At 31.8% G+C, this 6,000-nt stretch overlaps 2 protein-coding genes across 3 annotated transcripts in view; one reads left to right on the plus strand and one right to left on the minus strand.

The window, feature by feature from the left end:
* LOC107455306 (proton-coupled amino acid transporter 1) overlaps positions 1-6,000 on the minus strand; it is a 110,833-nt gene that overhangs the window by 77,424 nt on the left and 27,409 nt on the right. The gene's annotated exons all lie outside the window — the stretch shown is intronic.
* LOC139424817 (uncharacterized) overlaps positions 1-6,000 on the plus strand; it is a 204,252-nt gene that overhangs the window by 5,292 nt on the left and 192,960 nt on the right. Inside the window, exon 2 of the mRNA XM_071181835.1 lies at positions 2,776-2,890. The gene's annotated coding sequence lies outside the window, so the exon portion shown is untranslated. The remainder of the gene's footprint in view (positions 1-2,775; positions 2,891-6,000) is intronic.

Here is a 6,000-nt window from a genome sequence, read left to right on the forward strand (position 1 = left end):
TCATCGCGCCCCCTACTTGCAGTAAAATGTATGCAACAATAATGTATATTGAGTATTTTTAATTCTGTCTTTAAATTATTTTTAACTAACTATCAAAACAAAAGTAAAGTAAAAATCAGCAACAATTGAGATTGTAGAAACTATGTTTGGAGTTAATTTTTCAAAACAATTACAGTCCATACCTCTTTCAAATGATACTGTTGCTCGTCGAATTGGTGATACAGCTGAAAATGTAGTGTCAGCTTTTCTCGATGTTGCGTGACAAAATGTTTTCAATAAANGAGTACTTTTAAAACAAAGATTACAAAATTTAATGGCTCGTCGAAAAGAATTGTTGCATAGTTAAACAAAACGAAATAAAAAGATCGTTCTCCCAGAAAACTTTGAACAATCTGATCTTTTTACTTCAGATTTTTTGTTCCTCTGATCGTTTTGCAAATTACCAAGCAGTACAAAAATCAGCGAAACTGTGAACAAATTCAAAATAGAGACTTTTACATATTTGAAATTTTGTATAATAAACTGCCTATAGTTTTTTTGTCAAAACTTTTTTCATCATTACTCTAAAATTCTATTTTAGTGTTTATAGCAATAGCAAAGAGAAAAAAAAAGATATCAAACCATTTTTCTCAGTGGTTCAGAGGTAAAAGTGCTCGTTTTCCAATGAGCAGTCTCAATTGCGTATCTGAGCTTTGGCTGGTCGATACGAATGCTGTTCCTGGCACGCACCATCTAATGTGCTTGCATAAAATGTCTTAATAGACAGATCATTGGTTAATATCCCTTGTCTGTTAGACAAACCGTGGGAAGTTTTCGTTGTCTTCCGCTCCATGCAAAGCAAGTGCAGGTCAATGCCATAAAAAAAGTCCTCCACGAAGACTATTAAAGCAAATACTTTGTAAATGCCCTTGTCATTTGGATTGGGTTCAGTATTACAAGGCTACGGATTTGAACATTGATAGTCGGTAAACTCGTAATTGAGTCTGCCGTTCAGCACCGGATATAATGTAAATAAAAATTGCATGTAAGGACGATCCTAACAATACAAAAACGGATGGGATCAATATGGTTATTTACGTTTTTTATTGCTCTGTAATTCAGAAAATTAATTGTTTAAAGTGTTGAGTGTTTCTGACTTTTCTTAATTTGACCTATTTTAAATGCTTATAAAAATTTTCATGTGTTAAGGCCAGAAACGTATACTTAGAACTTTATACTTTGATTGACGGTAAGAGACAGGCTGGTCCCTTTGGTATTTCGGTTGGTATATCATTACCCCAGGTAGTTTTGGGTATCCTTTGGTATACATAAAGTACAAAAACCTTTTTATATACATGAGCTTCCCTACATTTCAGGTTTATTGAAAAAATCAAGAGTATTTCTACGTATCTATAATTATAGTGTAATTGGTCTGCTGAAAATCACTTGTATTAGAGTATTTCGAATATTTATTGATATTGAGCGTTCCTGACTTTTCATTATTTGATCAAATTTAAGTGCTTATTTATATTACTCATGTATTAGTTGTAGCATTATATACATAAAACTTTATACCTAGAATGACGGGTGTAGCCCTATAGCTATTTTGGGAGGTGTACCATTAACTCAGGTAGTTTTAGGTATTCTTTGGGGTATATAAAGTGGATACCCTTTGGTACATGAGGTACCCTTCTCTATACATACTCCAGTTTTATTTATTAAAAAAAAACTCGAGAATTTAAACGCATCTATAATTATTATTCATGGAGGAAATGAAACCCAATTATCTAATAAACTATTGTGTACATTTAGTTGAAAAGTTCTTTTTATGGGAATAATTTCGTTTACCAAATAGAATAAAATACCATGGTATTTCAATTATAAAGTATATAATACGTTTTTGATACGTTATTTATGATTATAGTCAAAGATATTGATGTCTAATTGATCTATGAGTAAACAATCTGGGAAGGGCCAAACAGGCCTCCTCAGTCTTTCTAAGTATATAGCAATGATCATTCTTCCTAAAGTTAATGCTTCATTATATGATGCTTCAATCAATGATATTTGAAAATATAACCATAACTTTGGGTCTACCGTCTCCAGCTCTCTATTGCTGTCACACTTCTGGAGCAACTTTCACAGTTCTTCACAACTTTCACATGAGATAAAGAAAGTAAAATTATCCCTTGCGCAAATCGAACACCAATTGTCTCATTGTAAGATGTGTAGTCCCTATTACTTGGCAGCTGGGAAATTAACAAAGAGAAAATATAACTAGCATATAAACATAAAATAATGAATAGTGTCGTGATTTATTCACTTCACAAAAAGTATTGATAAAGTATAAATGTCAAGTATCTAACTCATTAAAAAACTGCTGTCAGAAGTGAGGAAAAAACAGAGTTTTTTGCTGCATAACCTGCTTATTGAAATCATAGAAAACAAATCAAGGTTCTCTCGCTTTTCAATTTAAATTGTGATAAGATAATTGGTTTTGTAGGAAATTGGCTCAGAAATTGTCACTTTGTACCTTCTTCCACACCATCATTCATTTAAGACGTAACACTTAAATTTATAGATTAATAAAATATTTATAATCAGCTCAACCATTGATGATTACAAATGAATATCATTTTAATTTTTTAAATTTGCAAAGGCTTGACGTAAATAACCCCATCAATGCAATAAAACTGTCTGTTATCTGTTGTTTTCCATTCATTATCAGTTTATGAAATGTATCATTCTTTTACCTAATCGAACATTTAGCATTTCATTTCATATTTTTTTTATTAGATCTCAATGCATAGTGAAAGTGCTCCTTTGCCTAACCTGAAAAATGCATCAGGCCTTGTCCTAACTGTTCAACAGCCATGTCATCATGAAATTAATCGGCATCGTATTATTCCAGGTAAAAATCAAGCTTACTATAAATTACCAAATCCTCATTCTAAAAGTTACGCTTCATTCATAAACACAGAGGTTAAATATCTCTTTTTTTCATATTCCTTACTCTTATTTTAAAATCTTTCAAATCCTTAATGCAAAAGAAAATTAATATACAAATTTAAGTTTGTTTGAACTTTGTTTTTATTTTATGGTGTCATCAATTACTGTGTTTAAGATAGACAGACAGTGTCTGCCGTTGCAAAATGGCGTGAAACTATTTGTGATTTCGAAACAATTTAAAATGTCAAAAGAAGTGTAATAAGGATGTATAAAGTATTGGTTGGTTCGTTCTAATGCCACTTGCCACACAGGCAAGCCTGCTTGGTGAAACCGAGCAAATTTAAGGGAGAGTGTGCGATTCTTGTTTCTCAGTGGCGCCATCTATGGCCAAGAATTCGACTTCTGCCACATCATACGTCCCACCTGCTTATAAGGCGGACCCATTCATACATCCATTCACTCATCCACAGATCGGAATTTTGACCTGGATCAGAGAACGATCGATCTCCAATCCAGTACTCCCAGAGGTATTGATTTGTTATGGGAACATGGAGGACTTTGCGACTCGACAGAATTTTAACGTGCATCAGTCACCAACTACAAGAGGAATCTTTGGCCGGCGGGGTTCGAACCCACCGACCAGGCTATCCCGGCCTTGTACAAAGTATATTTAACCGTTAGTGCTTTTACATAAATTAAATACTCAAAATTATCTAATTGCATGAATTTCAATTAAAAAAGTCATTATTGTAGCCCAGTAGATTGGTTATATAGTTGAAAGGATTTTCCTTTTCAAATGCTTTTTTGTCAATTTTGAATGATATCTATTAAAGAAGTTACTAATTCGGATATTTTGTGCAAGCAGTTTTCTATTTGATGCAATATATGTCACTTTGGGCAATGTTATGTCTCCTACTCGCTTTGCTCACCGACACTCACTCTTACTTTGCAATCATTTTGTTTTCTTGAGCAGGATTGTTAAGCAGATTGTCCCGTTAAAAGTATTTTGTATTATTCTTTTGTTTAAAGATAATTGCCTTATTTCATTAATAATATTCTTATTTCAGTCAAAGTTTACGGACTAATTAATGATATGGATTAATTACTGAAAAACTATTTGTTCTTAGTTTTTAATTAGTCAAATAATTATGTAAAAAAGGATGCTATATAATATTACTGAAGGTACTTTTTTAAAAAAAGGCTTTGTTGTGGTTATTATTAAGATTTTCATCAGAAATTGTACCTTTTCATGTTCAAAGCAAAGTAAAAGACATACATAAGTCATGTCAAATATAGTACTTTAATTACCTAAAGGCACTCTCGACTTTTAAACTATTTGTTCGATTGATTCGTGTAAAGTCTTATTCAATTCAACGTGAAAAAATACATTGAAAGCAATGGTTCTCTTGTTTAGATATCAGTATCATGTTCGTAAATATGTAGTGTTACTAATTTTTGCTTTTTGTACATAAAAATCCTTTATAACTTCTAAACTATTAATCCGATCGTTTCGGCGTGAAAAAATTCTTCAGAGTGAGAATTCCATGAAAATCAATACATAGGAAACAAATTTTACTGTCTAGGAGAATTTCAATTCTCCCCCTCTTATCACCCCCACTTAACTCAAAAAAGGAAAAAGTTTACAGAGAAGATTTTATTATAACATAATAAAGTTTTTAAAATATTTATTTAATACTTATCTCAAAATGACAGATTAAAAAAAGTAAAGTTATCCCATGCGCAAATTGAGCACCAATTGTCTCATAGTTAGATGTGTAGTCCCTATTACTTGTCAGCTGTGCCATTAAAAAAGAGAAAATTTAACTAGTATATAAATTGTCATACTAAATGTTTTAAATGCGTTTTTTTTCTAAATTTACTGGCATCATCTGTCGAAGCACTACAGCCTGTTATATACAAGGCTTTGCAGCGCAGTTTCCGCCATCTGGTCCTATCTGCAGTTATTATAACAGGAAAATCCTTCTCCACCCAGTCAACCCTCAAAACTGGTGGTCTTCCTCGTTTTCTGTTTCTCATGGGTTAAGTAGAAGTTAGCGTTTTTACTGGATTTGTATTATCAGATCGGAATAGATGTCCGAGATTTCATTTTATTACTTTAACAAAATGAGGTAACTTGAACTTTTGGTAAAGTTAAACAAGAATTTCCAGTTATTATTTTCATGAACTGCTCCAAATATTTTTCTTAAGATTTCCCGTTAGAAGATCGATAAATTAATTTCATGTCATTTGGTAATCGATCATCATTCACTCCCATGACTGATTGGTGCACTTTATTATTTTTTAGAGATCATGCTCTTTATTGAACCACATAGGTATGTTATTGTTTCTATTGCCACTTGCAAATACCAGCAGGCCTGGTTGGTGAAACCAAGCGAATTTAAATCAAATGGTGCGTTTCTGGTTTATCAGTGGCTACAATTATGGTCAATAAATACGATTTTAACCACACACACGTCACCGCCCGTTTCATAGAGTGGTTAGGATTAATATTAAATGTTTCGTACGAAATATATATTGGAGATAGTAGGAGAAAAAGCTTCAATGGCTTGTGTACATTTTAAAAGAAAAATCTTTTTAAAAAGGAAAATTTTTCTGTTTTACGGTAATTACGATTTGAATAAAGTGTACTGAGAGAAAAAGTATGGTCAAAATTACCAGAACATGATGAAGTTTACCGTGTTTCTTTCTCCATGGGAACACCAAAAAACTCAATAATTTTAACTGAAGAGCAACAGTAATGATTTTGAAACATGAGCAATAAAATATGATTTCATAATATGTGATAAAATTTGGCAAATTTGGTAAAATTACGCTTTATCATAATAGTTTTGACCATTGCTTAGAGCAGAAATGAATTTTGTTCTTAAATAAATTCACAAAGATCGTTTGAATTTTTTGTTTAAAAATAATACAAAATTTCTAAATATATTGTAGATAAATCACGTGCACTGCCGCGCAAAGGAAAAATACCTACGTGCTAAAAATTTCACAATTAAGATTTATATATATTTTCCATTTTTTAAAATGTTGCAAAAGTTTTTCGAAAATTAG

This window comes from Parasteatoda tepidariorum, chromosome 6 (assembly GCF_043381705.1).
Source record: "Parasteatoda tepidariorum isolate YZ-2023 chromosome 6, CAS_Ptep_4.0, whole genome shotgun sequence".
Classification (NCBI taxonomy): Eukaryota; Metazoa; Arthropoda; class Arachnida; order Araneae; family Theridiidae; genus Parasteatoda; species Parasteatoda tepidariorum.